The following is a 22,728-nucleotide window of genomic DNA, read 5'->3' as shown; positions in this document are numbered from 1 at the left end:
AACACTTGTAACATACTTACTGGAATGTCAGATTTGTCTCTGATTCCGTCTTTTTTCAATTTCTCCAGTGCCTTCAAAATTCTGAGCCTGAGAAGCTAAGATAATGTTAACAATATCTAAGCCTAATTAAAATTTGTAAGAATATTTACATTCAATTTGTAGATTTCCCTTGTATCAGTCTTTTCCTATTTTCTTCATTGTTTCCTTGTGTCAGTCTTTTCCTAAATTCCCCATTGCCGTCATAATTCTTTGCCTGAGAATCTAGAATACCATTAAAAATATCTGAGCCTAATAAAACTCTATTAATCCTAATGGCGGGTATTTCTAACGGTGGGAATGGGTCTAAATCTCTCTCTAACAAAGAAAATATTAAAAACAAAAATGCCATGGTTAGCCCTGTTAATACTTTTCTTCTTTGGCCGGTGTCACGAAATTCTGTTTCCTGTTGAAAATACCTCAAAAATAGAAGAGAAAATAATGATTAAGACAAATAAGATAGACAAATATGAATAAAGCATATTACTGAAAAAGCTTTATTATTAAGTATTCAATATCAGAAATGAACATAATACTTCGTGCGTTACTGTATCAGTATTAATATAATCAAAAAAGTATTATATCGAACTATAATCAAAATGAACACTAGATAGAAGGAGTAAGCCTGACTAATGAAACACTTGTAACATAATTACGGGAATTTCAGATTTGTCTCTGATTCCGTCTTTTTTCAATTTCTCCAGTGCCTTCAAAATTTTGAGCCTGAGAAGCTAAGATAATGTTAACAATATCTAAGCCTAATTAAAATTTATAAGAATATTTACATTCAATTTCTAGATTTTCCTTGAATCAGCCTTTTCCTATTTTCTTCATTGTTTCCTTGTATCAGTCTTTTCCTAAATTCCCCATTGCCGTCATATTTCTTTGCCTGAGAATCTAGAATACCATTAAAAATATCTAAGCCTAATAAAACCCTATTAATCCTAATGGCGGGTATTTCTAACGGTGGGAATGGGTCTAAATCTATCTCTAACAAAGAAAATATTAAAAACAAAAATGCCATGGATAGCCCTGTTAATACTTTTCTTCTTTGGTCGGTGTCACGAAATTCTGTTTCCTGTTGAAAATACCTCAAAAATAGAAGAGAAAATAATGATTAAGACAAATAGGATAGGCAAATATGAATAAAGCATATTACTGAAAAAGCTTTATTATTAAGTATTCAATATCAGAAATGAACATAATACTTCGTGCATTACTGTATCAGTATTAATATAATCAAAAAAGTATTATATCGAACTATAATCAAAATAAAAACCAGACAGAAGGAGTGAGCCTGACTAATGAAACACTTGTAACATACTTACTGGAATGTCAGATTTGTCTCTGATTCCGTCTTTTTTCAATTTCTCCAGTGCCTTCATAATTCTGAGCCTGAGAAGCTAAGATAATGTTAACAATATCTAAGCCTAATAAAATTCGTAAAAATATTTACATGTAATTTGTAGATTTTCCTTGCATCCGTCATTTCCTTTTTTTCTCAGTCCCTCCATAGTTCTGTGCCTAGGAAGCTAGAATAACATTAAAAGCATCTAAGCCTAATAGAAAACCCTATTATTCCTAATGGCGGGAATGGGTCCAAATCTATCTATACCAAATAAAATTAATAAAAACAAAAATGCCATGGCTATCCCTGTTAATGCTTTTCTTCTTTGGCCGGTGTCACGAAATTCTGTTTCCTGTTGAAAATACCTCAAAAATAGAAGAGAAAATAATGATTAAGACAAATAGGATAGGCAAATATGAATAAAGCATATTACTGAAAAAGCTTTATTATTAAGTATTCAATATCAGAAATGAACATAATACTTCGTGCATTACTGTATCAGTATTAATATAATCAAAAAAGTATTAGATCGAACTATAATCAAAATGAACACTAGATAGAAGGAGTAAGCCTGACTAATGAAACACTTGTAACATACTTACCGGAATTTCAGATTTGTCTCTGATTCCGTCTTTTTTCAATTTCTCCAGTGCCTTCAAAATTTTGAGCCTGAGAAGCTAAGATAATGTTAACAATATCTAAGCCTAATTAAAATTTATAAGAATATTTAGATTCAATTTCTAGATTTCCCTTGTATCAGTCTTTTCCTATTTTCTTCATTGTTTCCTTGTATCAGTCTTTTCCTAAATTCCCAATTGCCGTCATAATTCTTTGCCTGAGAATCTAGAATACCATAAAAAATCTAAGCCTAATAAAACCCTATTAATCCTAATGGCGGGTATTTCTAACGGTGGGAATGGGTCTAAATCTATCTCTAACAAAGAAAATATTAAAAACAAAAATGCCATGGCTAGCCCTGTTAATACTTTTCTTCTTTGGTCGGTGTCACGAAATTCTGTTTCCTGTTGAAAATACCTCAAAAATAGAAGAGAAAATAATGATTAAGACAAATAGGATAGGCAAATATGAATAAAGCATATTACTGAAAAAGCTTTATTATTAAGTATTCAATATCAGAAATGAACATAATACTTCGTGCATTACTGTATCAGTATTAATATAATCAAAAAAGTATTATATCGAACTATAATCAAAGTAAACACTAGATAGAAGGAGTGAGCCTGACTAATGAAACACTTGTAACATACTTCCTGGAATGTCAGATTTGTCTCTGATTCCGTCTTTTTTCAATTTCTCCAGTGCCTTCAAAATTCTGAGCCTGAGAAGCTAAGATAATGTTAACAATATCTAAGCCTAATAAAATTCGTAAAAATATTTACATGTAATTTGTAGATTTTCCTTGCATCCGTCTTTTCCTTTTTTTCTCAGTCCCTCCATAGGTATGTGCCTAGGAAGCTAGAATAACATTAAAAGTATCTAAGCCTAATAGTAAACCCTATTATTCCTAATGGCGGGAATGGGTCCAAATCTATCTATACCAAATAAAATTAATAAAAACAAAAATGCCATGACTATCCCTGTTAATACTTTTCTTCTTTGGCCGGTGTCACGAAATTCTGTTTCCTGTTGAAAATACCTCAAAAATAGAAGAGAAAATAATGATTAAGACAAATAGGATAGGCAAATATGAATAAAGCATATTACTGAAAAAGCTTTATTATTAAGTATTCAATATCAGAAATGAACATAATACTTCGTGCATTACTGTATCAGTATTAATATAATCAAAAAAGTATTAGATCGAACTATAATCAAAATGAACACTAGATAGGAGTAAGCCTGACTAATGAAACACTTGTAACATACTTACTGGAATTTCAGATTTGTCTCTGATTCCGTCTTTTTTCAATTTCTCCAGTGCCTTCAAAATTTTGAGCCTGAGAAGCTAAGATAATGTTAACAATATCTAAGCCTAATTAAAATTTATAAGAATATTTACATTCAATTTCTAGATTTCCCTTGTATCAGTCTTTTCCTATTTTCTTCATTGTTTCCTTGTATCAGTCTTTTCCTAAATTCCCAATTGCCGTCATAATTCTTTGCCTGAGAATCTAGAATACCATTAAAAATATCTAAGCCTAATAAAACCCTATTAATCCTGATGGCGGGTATTTCTAACGGTGGGAATGGGTCTAAATCTATCTCTAACAAAGAAAATATTAAAAACAAAAATGCCATGGCTAGCCCTGTTAATACTTTTCTTCTTTGGTCGCTGTCACGAAATTCTGTTTCCTGTTGAAAATACCTCAAAAATAGAAGAGAAAATAATGATTAAGACAAATAGGATAGGCAAATATGAATAAAGCATATTACTGAAAAAGCTTTATTATTAAGTATTCAATATCAGAAATGAACATAATACTTCGTGCATTACTGTATCAGTATTAATATAATCAAAAAAATATTATATCGAACTATAATCAAAGTAAACACTAGATAGAAGGAGTGAGCCTGACTAATGAAACACTTGTAACATACTTACTGGAATGTCAGATTTGTCTCTGATTCCGTCTTTTTTCAATTTCTCCAGTGCCTTCAAAATTCTGAGCCTGAGAAGCTAAGATAATGTTAACAATATCTAAGCCTAATAAAATTCGTAAAAATATTTACATGTAATTTGTAGATTTTCCTTGCATCCGTCTTTTTCTTTTTTTCTCAGTCCCTCCATAGTTCTGTGCCTAGGAAGCTAGAATTACATTAAAAGTATCTAAGCCTAATAGAAAACCCTATTATTCCTAATGGCGGGAATGGGTCCAAATCTATCTATACCAAATAAAATATTAAAAACAAAAATGCCATGGCTAGCCGTGTTAATACTTTTCTTCTTTGGTCGGTGTCACGAAATTCTGTTTCCTGTTGAAAATACCTCAAAAATAGAAGAGAAAATAATGATTAAGACAAATAGGATAGGCAAATATGAATAAAGCATATTACTGAAAAAGCTTTATTATTAAGTATTCAATATCAGAAATGAACATAATACTTCGTGCATTACTGTATCAGTATTAATATAATCAAAAAAGTATTATATCGAACTATAATCAAAATAAACACTAGATAGAAGGAGTGAGCCTGACTAGTGAAACACTTGTAACATACTTACTGGAATGTCAGATTTGTCTCTGATTCCGTTTTTTTCAATTTCTCCAGTGCCTTCAAAATTCTGAGCCTGAGAAGCTAAGATAATGTTAACAATATCTAAGCCTAATAAAATTCGTAAAAAAATTTACATGTAATTTGTAGATTTTCCTTGCATCCGTCTTTTTCTATTTTTCTCAGTCCCTCCATAGTTCTGTGCCTAGAAAGCTAGAATAACATTAAAAGTATCTAAGCCTAATAAAAACCCTATTATTCCTAATGGCGGGAATGGGTCCAAATCTATCTATACCAAATAAATTATTAAAAACAAAAAAGTCATGGCTAGACTTGTTAATACTTTTCTTCTTTTGTCGGTGTCACGATATCCTGGTTCCTGTTGAAAATATCTTAAAAATAGAAGAGAAATTAATGACTATGACAAACACACATAGGTAAATATGGATAAAGCATATTACTAAAGAAGCTTTATTAATAATTATTCAATATCAGCAATAAACATAATACTTCGTGCATTATTGTATCAGTATTAATGAACACCAGATGGCAAGAGTAATCCTGCGTAATGAAACACATGTGAAATATTTACCGGTATTTCAGATTTGTCTCTGGTTCCGTCTTTTTTAAATTTCTTTAGTGTCTTCAAAATTTTGTGCCTGTGAAGCTAAGATAACATTAACAATATCTAAGCCTAATTAAAATTTGTAAGAATATTTACATTCAATTTGTAGATTTCCCTTGTATCAGTCTTTTCCTATTTTCTTCATTGTTTCCTTGTGTCAGTCTTTTCCTAAATTCCCCATTGCCGTCATAATTCTTTGCCTGAGAATCTAGAATACCATTAAAAATATCTGAGCCTAATAAAACCCTATTAATCCTAATGGCGGGTATTTCTAACGGTGGGAATGGGTCTAAATATCTCTCTAACAAAGAAAATATTAAAAAAAAAAATGCCATGGTTAGCCCTGTTAATACTTTTCTTCTTTGGCCGGTGTCACGAAATTCTGTTTCCTGTTGAAAATACCTCAAAAATAGAAGAGAAAATATTGATTAAGACAAATAAGATAGACAAATATGAATAAAGCATATTACTGAAAAAGCTTTATTATTAAGTATTCAATATCAGAAATGAACATAATACTTCGTGCATTACTGTATCAGTATTAATATAATTAAAAAAGTATTATATCGAACTATAATTAAAATGAACACTAGATAGAAGGAGTAAGCCTGGCTAATGAAACACTTGTAACATACTGACCGGAATTTCAGATTTGTCTCTGATTCCGTCTTTTTTCAATTTCCCCAGTGCCTTCAAAATTCTGAGCCTGAGAAGCTAAGATAATGTTAACAATATCTAAGCCTAATTAAAATTTATAAGAATATTTACATTCAATTTCTAGATTTCCCTTGTATCAGTCTTTTCCTATTTTCTTCATTGTTTCCTTGTATCAGTCTTTTCCTAAATTCCCCATTGCCGTCATAATTCTTTGCCTGAGAATCTAGAATACCATTAAAAATATCTAAGCCTAATAAAACCCTATTAATCCTAATGGCGGGCACTTCTAACGGTGGGAATGGGTCTAAATCTATCTCTAACAAAGAAAATATTAAAAACAAAAATGTCATGGCTAGCCCTGTTAATACTTTTCTTCTTTGGTCGGTGTCACGAAATTCTGTTTCCTGTTGAAAATACCTTAAAAATAGAAGAGAAAATAATGATTAAGACAAATAGGATAGGCAAATATGAATAAAGCATATTATTAAGTATTCAATATCAGAAATGAACATAATACTTCGTGCATTACTGTATCAGTATTGATATAATCAAAAAAGTATTATATCGAACTATAATCAAAATAAACACTAGATAGAAGGAGTGAGCCTGAGTAATGAAACACTTGTAACATACTTACTGGAATGTCAGATTTGTCTCTGATTCCGTCTTTTTTCAATTTTTCCAGTGCCTTCAAAATTCTGAGCCTGAGAAGCTGAGATAATGTTAACAAATCTAAGCCTAATAAAATTCGTAAAAATATTTACATGTAATTTGTAGATTTTCCTTGCATCCGTCTTTTCCTAATTTTCTCAGTCCCTCCATAGTTCTGTGCCTAGGAAGCTAGAATAACATTAAAAGTATCTAAGCCTAATTATAACCCTATTATTCCTAATGGCGGGAATGGGTCCAAATCTATCTATACCAAATAAAATATTAAAAACAAAAAAGTCATGGCTAGACCTGTTAATACTTTTCTTCTTTTGTCGGTGTCACGATATCCTGGTTCCTGTTGAAAATACCTTAAAAATAGAAGAGAAATTAATGACTATGACAAACACAGATAGGAAAATATGGATAAATCATATTACTAAAAAAGCTTTATTAATAAATATTCAATATCAGCAATAAATTAATGAACACCAGATGGCAAGAGTAATCTGCCTAATGAAACACATGTAACATATTTACCGGTATTTTAGATTTGTCTCTGGTTCCGTCTTTTTTAAATTTCTTCAGTGTCTTCCAAATTTTGTGCCTGTGAAGCTAAGATAACATTAACAATATCTAAGCCTAATTAAAATTTGTAAGAATATTCACATTCAATTTGTAGATTTTCCTTGTATCAGTCTTTTCCTATTTTCTTCATTGTTTCCTTGTATCAGTCTTTTCATATTTACCCCATTGCCTCAATATTTCTTTGCCTGAGAATCTAGAATACCATTAAAAATATCCGAGCCTAATAAAAACCCTAACAATCCTAATGGCGGGTATTTCTAACGGTGGGAATGGGTCTAAATCTATCTCTAACAAAGAAAATATTAAAAACAAAAATGCCATGGCTAGCCCTGTTAATACGTTTCTTCTTTGGTCGGTGTCACGACATTCTGTTTCCTGTTGAAAATACCTCAAAAATAGAAGAGAAAATAACTATTAGGACAAATAAGATAGGCAAATATGAATAGAGCATATTACCAAAAAAGCTTTATTAATAAATATTCAATATCAGCAATGAACATAATACTTCGTGCATTACTGTATCAGTGTTAACATAATCAAAAAAGTATTATATCGAACTATAATCAAAATAAACACTAGATAGAAGAAGTAAGCCTGACTAATGAAACACTTGTAACTTACTTACTGGAATGTCAGATTTGTCTCTGATTCAGTCTTTTTTCAATTTCTCCAGTGCCTTCTAAATTCTGAGCCTGAGAAGCTAAGATAATGTTAACAATATCTAAGCCTAATAAAATTCGTAAAAATATTTACATGTAATTTGTAGATTTTCCTTGCATCCGTCTTTTCCTAATTTTCCCAGTCCTTTCATAGTTCTGTGCCTAGGAAGCTAGAATAACATTAAAAGTAAATAAGTCTAATAAAAACCCTATTATTCCTAATGGCGGGAATGGGTCCAAATCTATCTATACCGAATAAAATATTGAAAACAAAAAAGCCATGGCTAGACCTGTTAATACTTTTCTTCTTTTGTCGGTGTCACGATGTCCTGGTTCCTGTTGAAAATATCTTAAAAATAGAAGAGAAATTAATGACTATGACAAACACAGATAGGTAAATATGGATAAAGCATATTACTAAAAAAGCTTTATTATTAAATATTCAATATCAGCAATAAACATAATACTTCGTGCATTATTGTATCAGTATTAATGAACACCAGATGGCAAGAGTAATCCTGCCTAATGAAACACATGTAACATATTTACCGGTATTTCAGATTTGTCTCTGGTTCCGTCTTTTTTAAATTTCTTCAGTGTCTTCAAAATTTTGTGCCTGTGAAGCTAAGATAACATTAACAATATCTAAGCCTAATTAAAATTTGTAAGAATATTTACATTCAATTTGTAGATATCCTTGTATCAGTCTCTTCCTATTTTCTTCATTGTTTCCTTGTGTCAGTCTTTTCCTAAATTTCCCATTGCCGTCATAATTCTTTGCCTGAGAATCTAGAAAACCATGAAAAATATCTGAGCCTAATAAAACCCTATTAATCCTAATGGCGGGTATTTCTAACGGTGGGAATGGGTCTAAATCTCTCTCTAACAAAGAAAATATTAAAAACAAAAATGCCATGGTTAGCCCTGTTAATACTTTTCTTCTTTGGCCGGTGTCACGAAATTCTGTTTCCTGTTGAAAATACCTCAAAAATAGAAGAGAAAATAATGATTAAGACAAATAAGATAGACAAATATGAATAAAGCATATTACTGAAAAAGCTTTATTAATAAGTATTCAATATCAGAAATGAACATAATACTTCTTGCATTACTGTATCAGTATTAATATAATCAAAAAAGTATTATATCGAACTATAATCAAAATGAACACTAGATAGAAGGAGTAAGCCTGACTAATGAAACACTTGTAACATACTTACCGGAATTTCAGATTTGTCTCCGATTCCGTCTTTTTTCAATTTCTCCAGTGCCTTCAAAATTCTGAGCCTGAGAAGCTAAGATAATGTTAACAATATCTAAGCCTAATTAAAGTTTATAAGAATATTTACATTCAATTTCTAGATTTCCCTTGTATCAGTCTTTTCCTATTTTTTTCATTGTTTCCTTGTATCATTCTTTTCCTAAATTCCCCATTGCCGTCATAATTCTTTGCCTGAGAATCTAGAATACCATTAAAAATATCTAAGCCTAATAAAACCCTATTAATCCTAATGGCGGGTATTTCTAACGGTGGGAATGGGTTTAAATCTATCTCTAACAAAGAAAATATTAAAAACAATAATGCCATGGCTAGCCCTGTTAATACTTTTCTTCTTTGGTCGGTATCACGAAATTCTGTTTCCTGTTAAAAATACCTCAAAAATAGAAGAGAAAATAATGATTAAGACAAATAAGATAGGCAAATATGAATAAAGCATATTACTAAAAAAGCGTTATTAATAAATATTCAATATCAGCAATAAACATAATACTTCGTGCATTATTGTATCAGTATTAATATATTCAAAAAAATGTTATATCGACTAAAATCAAAATGAACACTATAGATGACAAGCCCTGTTTATACTTTCATTCCTTCGTCGTTGTCACGATATCTTGTTTTCCTGTTGAAAATATCTCCAAACATACAATAGAAAATAATGAATATGACAAAGAAGATAGCCAAATATGCAAACAGCTTATAAAATATACAATATCAGTAATAAACTACAATATAATTAATAAATCAGTAATATACAATAACGATAGTAAAAATATAAGAATAACGTAAAACGAAAGAATCATTTTAAACTTATCATACCAGGACATCAAATACAGGATTGCATTGCAGGTTGTTAGAATACAAATAACAATTGTATTTAGTTTTCTGAGCTATGATTCAATTCATTAATAAATATACAATCCAAAATATCTTTGCAATTATTCAAAATACATAAATAGTTAGTTCCTCACGGGTCGACCCATGTTAAACTTCCGCATATAATCCTTTTACAGTGTGTATGACATTTTGGTATCGTTTTAAACAATAGCCTTATTTGATATAAAAGTCATGTGTGTGCTGCCCAATGCACTTGTTTGCGATCACATATTAGTAATCAGTGCACATGCATACGAGCTTAAAGTACGCATGGCAATGAAATATAGTCTCAAACAACAGTCTATTTTTCTATATCAAAGTCTTGTGTGTGGACTCGATGCATTTGTTGGCTAGCACATCTCACTTATCTTTAATAAAACTCTTCTTCATATTAAATTATTTGAGTTGTATTTTCTTTTGAAAAACAGAAAGATTCGTCAAGTTCCATAATTGAAGAATCCTGTAATAATATATATACATTTAGTTATTATGCACCTTTATAGTAGAGGAAGTAAATTATGAGCAACTTATTACATATGATGAGTCTCTACAAGACGCCTATAACGTGTTGGGCGGTGACGCTGCGCGACATCAACTCCCTTAAGACTTATTACCTGCTAGTTTTCTCGATATTAACAACTCCACATCTTTGAATATGATTGAAGTCTATTACTGGCAATGAAATATCCAGTCTACATGAACAAAGTACGAAAACAAATAATATGTGATGAAAAACGTCAAATAGTGTGCTAATTAAAATGATTATTGTAGAGGTCGTAACGCATAATGTGGATGCCAAAACTATTAACCCTACTTTTCACATATGCCAATATATTGGGACATCTGTCATACTTGGTCATAATGTATTGGGTTGCTAAAGTTTACGACCAACCTAAGTATGTCGACAACATACTTAATTCCAAAAAGGTGCAAACAATAGCAACATTAATTTATGTAATATGAATAAATCCTATCATTTAACCAAAATATAAAACAAGCAAACAATCCGATTATACAGCAATTAAATTAACACTACTTGAGCGACAAACTTCTAATGCGAATTAACCTTTAAATAGCCGACCTGCAATGCTCCGAAAAAACTATAAACAAACAAGAATATGAGGAGACAAGACCGATACAAGATTTTGCCTTAAAGAGAAAATGCCCGATAACTTTCGAAATAACCCCGGGTCAGTTATATATACGGAAGAAAACAATTAAAATTTGTCTGTTGCTGAGGAAATAAATCTTAGTAGTAGTATGTGTAACATACTATTACATGCTTGAGATGGCTTAAAAAGATGCTATTTGATATCATACGAGTTTTTTGGGTTTGCAGTAAAAGAGTACATTGTTTTACAACACATCGTTTGATACAATAACGCATGAAGTGGATATCTATTTTGAACATTACATTAACGGTCATCACAATATACTAGAGATTCCAACTAGAGAGATGTACCGATACCTTTTGTCGCCGATACCGATCCGACAACAACGATAAAACGACGATATTAATATTTTAGAGCAGAAATTGCCGACATTTACATGCTATGTAATTATTATCTCAAGTGTGCAGTCCAAACAAGTTAAAGTAACAGTTTGCAAGCATTATTCATGCCACACAATTTTTCAGATTTGAAAAAGCCATATTTCAGATAAAAAGAAATTAATGTTTTGGATCCTGATACGTTTTTTGATTTAAATACATTGCACACTGATGTTAATTATATCGGTGTTCGGTTAGAAAACTCATCGGGTTTGGCTACTGTAGGTGGTAAAATAAATAAATGTTCACTCAATCTATCCAACTGATAAATCGAGTTGTGTGCGCAGTATTTTATGCCATGCCAACGTCGTATTTTGTATTTTGCACATCGAAAAATTCACATTCGATATATTTCTTCATAGTTTCCATGTAATGTTAAAATTGTCAATATAAAAAATAGGGTGCAAAAATAGCCAAATTAGTTGAGCTAGTTGGGCTGATAAATGGCTAAAATCAGTTCATAATCATATTCCCGTTTCTATTCGCGCGGTTGGGAAACAGCATTGCTCCCACCTAACGAGGCTAATACCGCGAACACGATCACTCCAAGCAAAAAATACTTTTTATATCAGTATTTCAACCTACTTTTTAAAACATTCAGGAATAGATTGAAAGTTAAATATTTTGAAAATATTAGTCTACATTTAGCCGATATCGATACGAATACCGATACCAAAATATTTCCGATATTACCGATACGCGATACCTTTTACTGAAAGCTTTTTATATTAGTTTTGACCAGCATTGACTGCATGTATAACGACATTGATGTTTGTTTTAAGCAGAAGGTAAAACACTCATTTCAAGCATTCCAAACCGAAATTAAAATAAATGAAAAGTCAATATAACGCAAATAATGATAAAATAAAATTAGTGAATTATACACGATAGTAATATGAACATTTGTTAAAAAATCCCTATTCAAGGCAGACAATATTATTGCAAAATGAACATATCATATTGGGTTAGTTTAGCTGTCCTCAGTTAATATTTGGACGTGTAGTAGAAACAAGTAGAACAAGTAGAAAATGCGTGTAAAAATGCAATCTATAATATTATGTTCTTTCTTAAACCAAGAGCAAAAAACTGTAAGTCAAAAACTATCATAAAGTCTTGACAACAAAAAAAAAATGAAAAAGTATGAAACGCAAAGAACTACAGAAACAAATGTTCGTAGAAGTATGTAATAGACAGACATTTTTCTTCTTTACAGGTATCCCCTATTTTCCTCTTTATATTGTTAACGGCGTTCTATATTTTGTACTAAACCCAAATAGGGTTTATTTGATTTGGGAGATTTGTTTTCTCTAATATTTATAGTCACGTTAACATATTTTAAAATATGATTTTTAAACAATCGCACTACAAATAAGAGTTTTAGGATGTACCTACATGAAAGCCAGTAGAACCCGCATTTTAAATTTTTTAAAAGCTCAAACTGATATGATTTTGTCAAAATTACATCCAACACGCGCCTTCAGTTAACAGTTAGTTGGACGTGTTTTATTCTAAAATATTCTAACACTCTCCAACATTAAAATTAGAAGCAAGTTAAAGTAGTAAAACGAGTTTATAAATGTCCACTTATTAGCAGAGGATCAGCTAAAATAGAAGAACAAACGATTAAGCGAAGGCTTAAATAATATGGCTCGGCATGTGTGCAATGTAACTTTTGATATTTTCTGCCTTGCCAGCCTGTTTGGGACTGAAGTCGGAACAACAACCGTTGGAATATCAAGCGCAAAAACCGAGGATAAACAGATCGAGCAATAATCAAACACATCAATTTAATCACAATCAAAAACTATATAAAATATTTTGTACAGAGACAAAATAAAATGTGAAAGGTAAAACTAGCCTTGACAAAATGAAAAATTTGAAATGTTAGGAACTCCGGAAAAACGGCCCGCGAATGAACCCGAACGACTTTCGCGATTATTGTTGCATATAATTGTATTTTATTATTTCCAGTTTCGTGTGCAAAATGACCACTTATTTGCAGACGATCAGCTAAAAAAGAAAAACATACGATTAAGCGAGTGATTAATAAATATGACCTGGCATGCGTGCAGTGTAACTGAGATTTTTCTAGCTTGTCAGCTTGCCTAAAACATGTTAACTTTTCGTTCAAAAATAAACCATTCAATACACATATTAGAAGCTATGAATATTCAGTGTCAGCGTCGGATAAATAACAATTCAGCTAATAAAACAGAACTAGACAGCAAACGACAGAAAATATCATTTTACTTCCTACAGGTATTTTAAAAAGGTAATATTCAGGGTTGAAAATACGATAAAATTCCACGAGAACCTCAATGTTGGCTCGTGAGATACTAAGTAACTACTTTTCACCCAGTTATTTGTATCTGGTCCTTCTGTATTATAATTTGTACAACCCTGCTGTTTGATTTACATTTTTTACCACTAAAACTAAGTCGTGTCTAATGAATTGACCAAGGGAGACAAAATCCGAAAAGTAACTTGCGTTTTTTTTTATGAATCTGTTGCTGTGCAGCTTTCAAACATCTGATCAAGCGTTTTTGTTTGGAATTGTTTTATAGTTTTTTGGATATAGAGGAATTTTGTATAAAAAAGGGTGTTAGAAACAAGAAGTTTGCAGTTCATTTACCTCTCTTCATTACATAGCTTAAGATTCTCGCACAATATCATTATATAATACAGCATTGCTCTGCAAAAGTATTCGCAATTCCTAATGAAGAACAAACTGATCAGTGTCGTTGCGACAAAAACAGAAAATTCTGAAAATTTATCTAAAAGCCCTCATGTTTCATGCTTTAAAATCTACCAATTTATTACGCTTCATCAGAGAATTAGAAGTGATCATTTCATTTCTTTCTTGAATTTGTGGAAACGTCCGACGCTTTTTTGTTGATACGATTTCTTTCATTTCCCCAGCTTAACATTCTTACTTTGCATCTTTACTGTTTTACTCTTACAATAAACATCATTTAGCATTCACAAATGTATTTTTGTACGGCTAAGACATTAACGCGACGCGACAATGACCTAAAAATAAATTATTATTTATCAGAATTCTTTGTATTTAAATAAAAATTTACCAAAGACAAATCTGGGTCGGGCATTCAAGTTAAAAACAGAATTAAATTCAATTCAACGAAAGCATTTATTTCAAAAAACACCACCGAGTGCAGATTTCAATTTTTTTTAATTATTCCTAACCCGAATCCTAACCCAAGCTGGACAACCACTATTTTAAAGCTTTAAGTTTTAAATTCAATTCAATGGAGGCATTTTTTTCAAATCAAATCTCTCATTTTCCAAAGAAACATTTACAACTGTGGTAATATAGCTAAATAATTAGTATATTGCACTATACGTTTTTTCAAAAATACTGAATTATTCCGAACTTTTTCGACCCAGCGGGGAAAAATTTGAATATTCCAATAAATCAATAATTGAATAAATAACTTAATTCAACAGAAAGTTATGGTGGGACAATGTGGTATTCGAAGATGGTAAATTTTACAAAAAATGATTGATTTCAGAAAAATATTCAATTATTTCGATCTAATTTCGGCTTGGGGTTAAAATTTGAATGTACTAATAATTTTTCGAACTATGACATTATGTGAACTATATGAACTATGTCAAGTTTTGGGTTTATGAATGACCAAAAATGTAATTTGATAAATTAGATATGAATTGGATATATATTTAAACAGATCTATTTGTACCTGTCTGCTCTAGCGATATGGCAACATCAAATAAAATAATACACAGTAGATTTTCCAAATTCTAAACCCTAACCATTCCAAGCCTGTCGAACCCCTGCGCTATCCTAAAAGCTCCCGCCAAACCCCATTGTACCAGATGGTTGAAATTAGGAGCCCAATTAAGACTTTATAAAGGGGAAGCATAATTTCGTGCAAGGTTATAGAAAATGAAAAGATTCAGATTGAAAATCCTTGGTTTGCCATAGCAATCGAAGATGTTTAAAAGTCATGAGCAGAAAGCATCAAAGGGCACTATCATATAAGCACAAACACCAAAGCGCACGACATCCGTGGAGATGAGGGGTTCACTAAAACTTACAAACTTACAACTGCGTAACGCTATACAAACAGCAACGCGAATTTATTGGTTGTTTAACGTGTAAGTTTAAATATCTAGGATGAACTGTAGTTAAATTTGCATAATTAGTGAACGATGTGATAGAAATTCCCATATTAGAAAACTGTTTTAATTCAAAGGAACCTCGTCGAACCCCTGTTACCCTAACAAAAAACAAAAAATCGATTAAACCCTGGTTAAAAAGTACTCTTCTAGACTATTGAAAAACTAACAAAACGCTATGGCAACGAAATGAACCCATGAAGTACGAATACAATAAATACTATAAAATGAGGCCCGACCAATTGTATTAATGCAGCCGCAATTGCCCCATTACCAGTATTATAACGCCATTGCTGGCGGACTGCCGCATACTTCGATACTTGTCAAACGATGGGAGAAAGCCCGAAAAGAAACATAACCCGCGTCTTTTCGGGAATTGTGCATACGAAATTAACATAGCAGAAACATTTATTGCATACCAGCTAAAAACTGCACACCTTCCGTGAACTAGCGGGTGGAAACCATTGCATTATATGACTTTACGAAATTATATAAATAAAATTGGGTGGAATATTTTGGACATCTTGTGAGGATAATTTAAATATTTGCAGTTCTTCCTGACTAGCAGGATTTAACATGATATATCAGTTTATACCTGACAAAATATGAATTGAAAGATTTATAAGATTTCATACTTGCTCTTTACTCTTTACACTATATAGGCTTCCATCTCGCTCCGTGAGGCACCAGACTAATAACAATGTCCGTTTGATGCAATGACTCTTTCAATCAGTGATATAGAAAACTGAAAATAAATATATAGTTTTATTATCAAGTTTTGGAGTTACAAATCCCAAAAAATGCTTATTAACAGAGGTAAAGCAAAGGTAAGCTTATATTAAAAATACATAAACAATATTATTTTGACCACGTAGAAATGCCATTATTGCCGATTTATTCATGTGGTTAGTATCAATAAAAAAGTGTTTTAACAAAGTTGAGTTACGTGAACATTCAACAGTGAGTATTGTAGTGATTACCAATTTACCAATGCGAAGTTGTTTAATTAATATTTAACACGAAGGTAACACCGACACAATCTAAAATTAAACGCATAGAAATGTCCAACTATCCGCTTCAAAAATATCGCACCCCGGGGTCAATAATGATTGTATTGTTCGCCTAAAATTGGGACCGTAATTTACAAACTGTGATAGAAATCCTACACAGAAGATAGAAATAATAATAAAATTAATTTGTGTTGTGAATGCACTTGTTGTCCCTCTTTGCCGATGTGAACTCACAATCATGTCCGAAATATAAAAACTACGATATCCGCCGTGATAATTAATATTTAATAGTGAATAAAAAAGGGCTTTAATATAGTCTAACAACATTAATTGGAATGTCGGCCGCCAAAACGATCGCGGTGACTAATAATTCACCGAGGCCTTCGATTACGACAAAATTATGAAATAAAAAACGCCGCACTGTTCTAGTAAAATCCGAACAATGAAGAACAATGAAACCAAGTGTAACAACACTGAATCCGCCCCGGCGCAGGCCTGTCACTCTGATTCTTTTTAAGGTTTCACCGTTTGAAATATCCCAAGATATGGAAAAAATACGAACGATTGTAATTTGAATTATTGTAAAAAAAATCGATCGATATATTTTGCATTAATTATTTTATATATCGTCACATACCGAGAAAAAGTCGTATGCGGCTCAATAGGTAGTTAGTTTCAAAATAGACAAAAGGTACATCGCGTGCCAATTTACTGTGTTTCTGGTATATATTTTAAAGAAATCCTAACATAACACCAAATTTTGTGATTTACAATGTCTAAAAAGCGTTTTCAATCTGCTGCGAGACTGCTAAAACAAAACTTATGGTGATATCTTCCGTTTTATATTTTAATTTTAAAATTTTATAATGCCGCAATCAAGAAATTGGGTTGCGGATTCACCTCTTTATCATTTATTTCTTCACCGATTTTAATAATATAGTATTCTAACTTGCTTGTGATGAATGTAAGTTGGAAGTCAGGTATCCCATATTTTCCTTTTTATAATGTTAACGGCGTTCTATATTTTGTACTAAACCCAAAGAGGGTTTATTTGATTTGGGAGATTGGTTTTCTATAATACCTATAGTCACGTTAACATATTTTAAAATATGTTAACATATTTTAAAATATGTTAAAGCAATCGCACTAAAATAAGAGTTTTAGGATGTACCTACATGAAAGCCATTAGTAGAATTCGCATTTTTATTTTTTTAAAAGCTCAAACTGATATAATTTTGTCACAATTACATCCAACAAGTGCCCTCAGTTAACAGTTGATTGGACGTGTTTTATCCTATTATATTCTAACACTCTCCATCTTTAAAATTAGAAGCAAGGTAAAGTAGTAAAACAGTTTATAAATGTCCACTTATTAGCAGAGGATCAGCTAAAATAGAAGAAAAAACGATTAAGCAAAGGCTTAAATAATATGGCTCGGCATGTGTGCAATATAAATTGGATATTTTCTGCCTTGCCAGCCTGTTTGGAACTGTTTTCTATGCGCTGGAAAATATGAATATCCAGTGTAAGCGTCAAATATACAACAGTACAGCCTACAACAGATTTAGCAACCAATCACAAGAAATCTTCTTTTTACTACATTGAATACCCGACAGCCAGACTGCACCTTCTGAAAAGGAGTCAGAACAACAACCGTTGGAATATCGAGCGCACAAACCGAGGGTAAACAGATCGAGCAATAATCAAACACAGCAATTTGATAACAATCATAAACTATATGAAATGTGTTGTACAGAGACAAAACAAAATGTGAAATAAAAAACTAGCCTTGACAAAATGAAAAATTTGAAATGTTAGGAACTCCGGAAAAACGGCCCACGAATGAACCTGAACGACTTTCGCGATTATTGCCGAATTGTATTGTATTAGCACTCATTAGCAGAGGATCAGCTAAAAAAGAAAAAACATAGCATTTGAGCGAGGGATTAATAAATATGACCTGGCGTGCGTGCAGTGTAACTAGGATTTTTCTGGCTTGTCAGCTTGCAAACATTTTAACTTTTTGTTCAAAAATAAACCATTTCAATACACATATTAGAAACTATGAATATTCAGTGTCAGCGTCGGAGAAATACCAATTCAGCTAATAAAACAGAACTATTCTAAATAATTCGCAATCCCTAATGAAGAACAAACCTATCAGTGTCCTTGCGACAAAATCAGAAAATTCTGAAAATTTAATAAAAAGTCCTCATGTTGCGTGCTTTCGAATCTACCAATTTATTACGCCTCATCGGAGAATTAGAAGTGACCATTTCATTTCTTTCTCAAATTCGTGGAAACATCCAGCGCTTTTTTGTTAATACGTTTTCTTCCATTTTCCCACTAGTTAGCTTAACATTCTTACTTTGCATCTTTACTGTTTTACTCAAAGTAAAAAACAATGCACATCATTTAGCATTCACAAATCTATTTTTGTACGGCTAAGACATTCACGCGACAATGACTTAGAAATAAATTATTATTATTCAGAATTTTTTGTATTTAAATAAAAATCTACCAAACACAAATCTGGGTCGGGCATTTAAGTTAACAACAGATTTCAATTCAATTCAACGAAAGCATTTATTTCAAAAAACACCTCCGAATGCAGATTTCAAATTTTTTAATTTCTCCTAACCCGAAACCTAACCCAAGCTGGACAACCACTAATTTGTTATTTTAAAGCTTAAGTTAACGACGGATTTAAATTCAATTCAATGGGAGCATTAATTTCAAATCAAATCTCTCATTTTTCAAAGAAACATTCACAACTGTGGTAATATACTTAGATAATTGGTATATTGCACTATAAGTTTTTTCCAAAATATTGAATTATTTTGAACTTTTCCGATCTAGCGGATATAATATTCATATATTTCCATTAAATCGAGGACTAATATAAACAAGAGAGCTGTGCTCAAATATATGGACACGTCACAAGGTGTCGCTATTTTCATTCTGACACATAAAACACGCGAATTTTCCGAGGTCCACAGAACATTTTGAAATGTAAAAGTAATAGCCTTCTGGCAAAAAAACAATATTTAACCCCTGAAAATTTCAAAACAATTGGTCCAGTATTCGAAAAGAAAAGAAATTTCATCATGACGAAAGAGAAGAATACTAACAAGAACAACAACATAATATTGAAACGATCGTTATGTACACTGACGTGTCCAAAAACTTATTTCAACAAAAACTTGCGGTGGCACAATGTGGTATTCGAAGATGGTAAATTTTACAAAAAATGATTGATTTCAGAAAAATATTTAATTATTTCGATATAATTTCGGCTTGGGGCTTAAAATTTGAATGTACCAATAATTTTTCGAACTATGACATTATGTGAACTATATGAACTATGTCAAGTTTTGGGTTTATGAATGACCAAAACTGTAATTTGATAAATTAAATATGAATTGGATATATATTTAAACAAATCTATTCGTACCTGTCTGCTCTAGCGATATGGCAACATCAAATAAAATATTACACAGTAGATTTTCCAAATCCTAAACCCTAACCATTCCAACCTGTCGAACCCCTGCGCTATCCTGAAAGTTCCCGCCAAACCCCATTGTACCAGATGGTTGAAATTAGGAGCCCAATTAAGACTTTATAAAGGGGAAGCATAATTTCGTGCAAGGTTATGGAAAATGAAAAGATTCAGGTTGAAAATCCTTGGTTTGCCATAGCAATCGAAGATGTTTCAAAGTCATAAGTCAAAGTCAGAAAGCCTCAAAGGGCACTATCATATAAGCACAAACACCAAAGCGCGCGACATCCGTGGAGATGAGGGGTTCACTAAAACTTACAAACTTACAACTGCGCAACGCTATACAAACAGCAACGCTAATTTATTGGTTGTTTAACGTGTAAGTTTAAATATCTAGGATGAACTGTAGTTAAATTTGCATAATTAGTAGACGATGTGATAGAAATTCCCATATTAGCAAATTGTTTTAATTCAAAGGAACCTCGTCGAACCCCTGTTACCCCAACAGAAAACAAAAAGTCGATTTTACCCTGGTTAAAAAGTACTCTTCTAGACTATTGAAAAACTAACAAAACGCTATGGCAACGAAATAAACCCATAAAGTACGAATACAATAAATACTATAAAATGAGGCCCGACCAATTGTATTAATGCAGCCGCAATTGCCCCATTACCAGTATTATAACCCCATTGCTGGCGGACTGCCGCATACTTCGATACTTGTCAAACGATAGGAGAACTCCCGAAAAGAAACATAACCCGCGTCTTTTCGGGAATTGTGCATACGAAATTAACAAAGCAGAAACATTTATTGCATACCAGCTAAAAACTGCACACCTTCCGTGAACTAGCGGGTGGAAACCATTGCATTATATGACTTTACGAAATTATATAAATAAAATTGGGTGGAATACTTTGGACATCTTGTGAGGATAATTTAAATATTTGCAGTTCTTCCTGACTAGCGGGATTTAACATGATATATCAGTTTATACCTGACAAAATATGAATTGAAAGATTTAAAAGATTTCATACTTGCTCTTTACTCTTCACACTATATAGGCTTCCATCTCGCTCCGTGAGGCACCAGACTAATAACGATGTCCGTTTGATGCAATGACTCTTTCAATCAGTGATATAAAACTGAAAATAAATATATAGTTTCATTATCAAGTCTTGGAGTTACAAATCACAAAGAATTCTTACAGAGGTGAAGCAAAGGTAAGCTTATATTAAAAATACATAAACAATATTATTTTGACCACGTAGAAATGCCATTATTGCCGATTTATTCATGTGGTTAGTATCAATAAAAAAGTGCTTTAACAAAGTTGAGTTACGTGAACATTCAACAGTGAGTATTGTAGTGATTACCAATTTACCAATGCGAAGTTGTTTAATTAATATTTAACACGAAAGTAACACCGACACAATCTAAAATTAAACGCATAGAAATGTCCAACTATCCGCTTCAAAAATATCGCACCCCGGGGTCAATAATGATGGTATTGTTTGCCAAAAATTGGGATCGTAATTTACAAACTGTGATAGAAATCCTACACAGAAGATAGAAATAATAATAAAATTAATTTGTGTTGTGAATGCACTTGTTGTCCCTCTTTGCCGTTGTGAACTCACAATCATGTCCGAAATATAAAAACTACGATATCCGCCGTGATAATTAATATTTAATAGTGAATAAAAAAAGGCTTTAATAATATAGTCTAACAACATTAATTGAAATGCCGGCCGCCAAAACGATCGCGGTGACTAATAATTCACTGAGGCCTTCGATTACGACAAAATTATGAAATAAAAAACGCCGCACTGTTCTAGTAAAATCCGAACAATGAAGAACAATGAAACCAAGTGTAACAACACTGAATCCGCCCCGGCGCAGGCCTGTCACTCTGATTCTTTTTAACTCTTTTTAAGCCTCAAGCCCTGCCCATTTTATGGGTATTTTTAAACTTATTTTTTTATGTCAACCAATAAGCCCTAAAGCTTCACTCATTGGTTTTTAAAAGCGTCTGCTAGAGTTCTATTCAGCAATATATCTTTAAAACACACCACTCGAAAAAAATTTTTGCAAAAAAATTTCAAAAATTTCTAAATTTTACCATTAATTTTACGTTTTTTTTACATACAAAAAATCTCCATATCTCTGCCAACTATGGAGCATTCGAAATATGTTTATCAAAACAACACAGCGCCAGGGATGGTCAGGGATAGTTAGTGTGACTGAAAATACATGCTAAAACAATAATAAGTCGTTATAAAGGAGTATTTCCTGTCTGAGCTGAGTCACATTTTTTAGAGTCTGACAGGTGATTTTGAAATCCAGGCTATTTATACGATTCGCACTTTGCGTCACGGCTGGAAGGTTTTATCGCTTCTCTCATATCAGGGCATTACGTCGATAAACACCTAAGAGCGATATTCACCCTACAAGTACCGAAATTTAAAAACTATAGAGAAGTACACCCATATGAGCGTTCCGGCTGTAGAAGGGTTGTAAGGTTTCACCGTTTGAAATATCCCAAGATATGGAAAAAAATCGATCGATATATTTTGCATTAATTATTTTATATATCGTCACATACCGAGAAAAAGTCGTAT

The 22,728-nt window shown here is 32.0% G+C and overlaps 1 long non-coding RNA gene across 2 annotated transcripts in view; it reads right to left on the bottom strand.

Moving 5' to 3' along the window:
• Window positions 1-9,267: 9,267 nt before the first annotated feature.
• Window positions 9,268-22,728, bottom strand: part of LOC144425286 (uncharacterized) — a 34,229-nt gene continuing 20,768 nt past the window's right edge. For both annotated transcript variants that reach the window (XR_013477429.1, XR_013477428.1), the window contains exons 8-10: window positions 21,145-21,252; window positions 16,236-16,345; window positions 9,268-10,353 (exon numbers count right to left, since the gene is read on the bottom strand). This is a non-coding gene — a long non-coding RNA (uncharacterized LOC144425286). The remainder of the gene's footprint in view (window positions 10,354-16,235; window positions 16,346-21,144; window positions 21,253-22,728) is intronic.

Source organism: Styela clava, chromosome 7 (genome assembly GCF_964204865.1).
Source record: "Styela clava chromosome 7, kaStyClav1.hap1.2, whole genome shotgun sequence".
Lineage (NCBI taxonomy): Eukaryota > Metazoa > Chordata > Ascidiacea > Stolidobranchia > Styelidae > Styela > Styela clava.
This window is presented reverse-complemented; position numbering and strand designations above follow the sequence as displayed.